Raw genomic sequence first — 5,430 nt, forward strand, 5'->3', positions numbered from 1 at the left:
GAAGGGGAGAGAGGAGAGGGGGAAGGAGCAAACGGAGGGGAAGGAGGGAGGAAAGGAGGAGAGGAAGGTGAAAACGGAAGGGAGGGGGCACAGGCAAAGCCGGGGGAGGGGGAAGCCGGCCCAGAAAAGGGCCCCCGCCCCCTCCCCTAGCCGGGCCGGCCTGGGGGGGGCACAGGGGGTGAGGACTGGGTGGAGAAAAGAAAGCCGGCCATCGGGAGAAGTGGGGGAGGGGAGGGCCTGCTGGGGGGGAGGGGGCCGCCCCCTTCCCCCCTCCCCCCAGAGCCTTGGCCCTGCCCTGGATGAAGCTAGGGCCTGGAGTCCTCAAGCCCTCAGTCCCCAGGGGAAAAGCATGCTTGGGGGCCAGGAGAGGCCGAGCAGTGACCGGGCTGGGGAGGACAGGGTAACTGGCAGCCTTGGACAGACCAAGAAGGGGGCAGACGAGGTGGAGGGAGGAGGTAGGAGGAGAGGATGGAGAGAAGCAGGTGGAACGGGAAGGCGGAGGAGGGTGGGGTGTCCGGGGGCGGCCCTCTCTCGGTGGGAGGGCCTGGCCGCGGACTCTGGTCCCCTGTGAGCAGCAGCCGCCGGCGGCTCCGTGTCCCCAGCCGGGCTTGCCTCCCTGCTGCCGGCCGGCCGCTACTACCGCTGCCACCACCGCTCCTTCTCCCCTCCTAGGCCGCCGCCTGCCCGCCCGCGCTGGGTCCTGGAGCGCGGGGGGTGATGGTGGTTGGTGGTGGTGGAGGGGAGAGATGGAGGGAGGGAGGCAGGGAGGAGGGCGGGCTGGAGGAAGGGAGGGAGGCAGGCAGGGAGCAAGGAGGGAGGGGAGTAGGGGAGGGGGAGATCGTATTGGTCGGGGCTGGGGGACCCTGCGAGGAGAATGCTGATGAGAAAAGCAAGCTGCATTGGATGAAGGGCCCACCCCCGGGGCCACCCCCTCCAACCACACCATGCCACCGCCCTGCCCAGGCAGTCCTGGGTACTGGAGCCCATGAAGATGAGAGGCATTGGTGGGAAGAACTGAGCGAAGGGCCTAGAGGTGGGGAGAGAGGAGAAAAATGCAGAGAAACATAGAGGTGGGCCAAGGCCCACAAACTTACAAGGCCAAGGACAGGGAAAAAGCCCAGGCATAAAAAAGCAAGCCACTTGAGGACAAGCGAGCAGTTTAGGGACACAGGGGTGTCTGAAGGTGGGGAGAGGCCAAAGATAGAGGGACAGACACGGAAAGACTCCTCGGGATAGGGAGCCATACACAGAAGGGGCAATCAGGAAGCATACAAAGCCCAGAGAGCAAGGAGAGGTTACCGAATGAGGGGACAGTCTCATGGGCACAGGAGACCCACAGAGACAATCATGTGGTTCATAGACACAAGAGGCCCACAGAGGCAGGCATGGCTAGCTGGTGGAAATGTAACTGGATAGCCTCTGGAAACAGGCTGAGGATGTTAAAGGGGGGAGGATGGGAATTCTCCATTATGCACCAAGAACTCCTGGGGACCCAGAGATGAGTGGGAAGGGAGAAGAGACCTTCATCTTCTCATCACCTGAGCAGTGAGCCGGTGGGAAGGGGTTGACAAAATGGCAGGAAACTGGAGAGCAGAGCCAGAGCTGAGAGAAGCCCTCTCCGTCAGGGAGTTCTGCTGTCTCTCTGAGGGAGCCCAGAAGGGCAGGGGGATGGAACAGAGAATCAACATAGATCTTCAAGTGGGGGTGGTTGGTGCATGGCTGGGTGTGTGGGGGGGGGTGAAATTTGGGGGGAAGGAACATGACAGTTGGTGCTGAAGGCTGAGCCCATGACTCACCACCACCCCCATGCTCGTGATGGGGAGGAGACACTGACACTCTCACGTGCAGCCCCCAGCACATGTGACCACATGCCTCGCACACACAGTTGGCACGTGGCAACTCAGACTATACCAGGCCTGGCATGGTGAGCTCTGACTATGTGGGACATGCCTAGCAGACATGTGACACCTACACCTGACCCTAAAGGACCGATTTTGTATATGCCTCTTCATCCTATTAGGGCTAAGACAGCCTCCTTAACTCTGCTCCAACCAAGCTTACGGCCAGTACCCATGCCTCTAGGTCTTTGCTGATCCAGGTACCTCACCATCCTCCTTCTCTACACACAATCTGTCCCAAAAGTCCCAATCCATTGCTACCACCAGAATGTCTGACCAGGCCTCAGTTTCCTTTGCGGGGACAATACCTTGTCAGTCCAAATTAAACTGAGATAGCCAAGCAAGTTTATAGAGAGGAGCCTGAGAAACTAAGCTGGAATCTCAAGAGGGAAAAAAAAAAAAAAAAAAAAAAAAAAGAAAGCCTCAGCAGGGGGGCCGGAGAGAAGGCTCAGAGGTTAAGAGCATTAGCTGCTCTTCCAAAGGTCCTGAGTTCAATTCCCAGCAACCACATGGTGGCTCACAACCGTCCAAGATGAGATCTGGTGCCCTCTTCCAGCCTGCAGGCATGTACAACACTGTATACATAATAAATAAATATTAAAAAAAAAGCCTCAGCAGGAACAAAACAGTATTCAAGAGCACAGAATCTGTCCAAGGTTGAGCCAGGCTTGTTTGTACTTTGGCTCCTATGCAAGTGACTTCACCCCAAGGGCAAACCCAGACTAGAGTAGATAGCAGCTAGGCCCTAACCTTAGAGCTAACCAGACCCCACCAACTGCTTTACTCATCTTTATCTTTTATTTTTAAAATCTGCAACCCTGCCCTCTTCCCCCATTTGTACCCAACCCTATCTTTTGCTCTTTTTTTCTTTTGATTTTTATTGAGCTCTATATTTTTCTCTGTCCCCCCCCTTCCCTACCCTTCAACCCTCCCCCAAGGTCCTCATGCTCCCAATTACTCAGGAGATCTTGTCTTTTTCTACTTCCCATGTAGATTATATCTATGTAAGTCTCTCTTAGTGTCCTCATTGTTGTCTAAGTTCTCTGGGATTGTGGTTTGTAGGCTGGCTTTCTTTGCTTTATGTTTAAAAACCACCTATGAGTGAGTACATATGATAACTGTCTTTCTGTGTCTGTCTGGGTTACCTCACTCAAAATAATGTTTTCTAGATCCATCCATTTTCCTGCAAAATTCAAGATGTCGTTATTTTTTCTGCTGTATAGTACTCCATTGTGTAAATGTACCACATTTTCCTTATCCATTCTTTGGTCGAGGGACATCTAGGTTGTTTCTAGGTTCTGGCTATGACAAACAAAGCTGCTATGAACATAGTTGAGCACGTGTCCTTGTGGCATGATTGAGCACCCTTTGGATATATACACAAAAGTGGTATTACTGTGTCTTGAGAAAGGTTGTTTCCTAATTTTCTGAGAAGTCGCGACACTGACATCCAAAGGGGTTGTACCAGCTTGCATTCCCACCAGCAATGCAGAAGTGTTCCCTTTTCCCCACAACCTTTCCAGCATAAGTTGTCATCAGTGTTTTTGATCTTGGCCATTCTTACAGGTGTAAGATGAAATCTCAAGTTGTTTTGATTTGCCTTTCTCTGATGACTAAGGATGCTAGACATTTCCTTAAGTGTCTTTTTTTTTCCCCCGAAGCAAGTTTCTCTGTAGCTTTGGTGCCTGACTGGAACTAGCTCTTGTAGACCAGGCTGGCTTTGAACTCAGAGATCCACCTGCCTCCGCCTCCCAAGTGCTGGGATTAAAGGCGTGCACCACCGCCTGGCCCTTTACTCTTCTTGAAGTGAACCATTTACCTTATGGCCACAGACAATCCACCCACTAGGGAATTGAGTATAGGCGGGAAATCCTCTCCTAGGGCCTTCCTATGGGAACTTGGACACATTTCTCTGGGCCTCTGTTTCTTCGTACCTCAGGGTAGTTGTTTCTCTCTCACAGTGTCAATCACAGAATTAAATAATGCATGGAGAGCACTGGGCAGAGCCCCAAGAGTCACCTAACGCACTCAGGTGTCAGCTGAATTCGCTACTTCCAGAGTCTAATGCATAAAAAACTAGTTTCTCAAGCCAGTCATAGTGTTGCACACCTTTAATCCCAACAGGCAGAAGGCCAGCCTTGAGGCTAGCCTGGTCTACATAGAGTTCCAGGGCAGCCAGGGCTACATAGAGACCTTATCTCAAAAAATAATGCTGTCCATATAGCAGCATTTACTTAGCGCTTCACAACCCTGGGACAGACTGCCATTCTTTGTCCAAGGGAAAAACTGAGACACAGTGGAGTTGTTTAGCCCAAAGTCAAAACTAAGGAAGCCCAGGGCCAGCATTCAAGCCAAGCAGCCCAGTTTAAACATGTATGCCTGCTGTTAGGAGTCTAGTAAGAAGTCAGGGCACCCAGTTAGACACCACCAGAAGGGCAACTGAAGAGCCAGACAAACTTTATCTGGTTCTGTGTTCAGTTCCCTAGTATTTTGGCTTTAGATGGGGAAATGACCCAACTCTGAGACTGTTTTCTCATCTGAGAAATCAGGGACAGAGTTTGACCAAATGCACCTCTGATGGCTCCCCTGACCATGGATTCAAGGAGGAGCTTCCAGATAACGTTGGTGTACAAATTTGGAATTCAAATATAGACACTGAACATCTTCCTCCGTCACTCTCCACCATATTTTTATATTTAGGTTTGTGTGTGTGCACACACACACACAAGCACAAACATGTCATGGAATGTGCCAAAGTCGGAAGACAGTTTTCAAAGAGTCGGGAAGAAGCAGTAGGTGCCATCTTGGGGGCACCTGGCAAGTATCAGGGTAGGGATTTTGGAAAAAGTGTGGGATATTGAGGCACACAATGCTCTGAAGGCCTGTGAAGGAAGAATTACAGCCCTAAATCCCTGAGGGCCAGTGGCAGAAAACATAACACCACTCAGCTGGAATGGGAGAGGGGACCAAGCAGGAGCAGACAGGCTGAGTGAAAGGGGGAAACCAAGGCAGGGGCGATGAAACGGGGGAGGGGAGGGTAAGGTGAGATAGAAAGGAAACGTTAAGAAAATAAGTCTAGGTGAAGAGGAAAACCTAGTGTTTTAAAACTGTCTTGAGGGGGCTGGAGAGATGGCTCAATGGTTAAGAGCATTGCCTGCTCTTCCAAAGGTCCTGAGTTCAATTCCCAGCAACCATATGGTGGCTCACAACCATCTGTAATGGGGTCTGGTGCCCTCTTCTGGCCTGCAGGCATACATACAAACAGAATGTTGTATACATAATAAGTAAGTAAATATAAAAAAATTGTCTTGAAAATCAAGAGTTCTCGAGTCTCCTTTCACCTTGTGGATCCCAGAGTAAAAACTCAGCATTGAGCTTAGGAGCAAGTGTTTTTAGTTTTATAATTTTTTAAAAAATGCTGCAAGATCCCCGGCGGCAGTAGGCAACAGAAATGCTATAGGTCGCAAATGTTGGTGGCGAGCCATGTGGCAGCAGACAGCGGGCCCTGCGAGCAGCCAGTCCCAGGCAGAGA

Source organism: Microtus ochrogaster, linkage group LG4, assembly GCF_000317375.1.
Source record: "Microtus ochrogaster isolate Prairie Vole_2 linkage group LG4, MicOch1.0, whole genome shotgun sequence".
NCBI lineage: Eukaryota > Metazoa > Chordata > Mammalia > Rodentia > Cricetidae > Microtus > Microtus ochrogaster.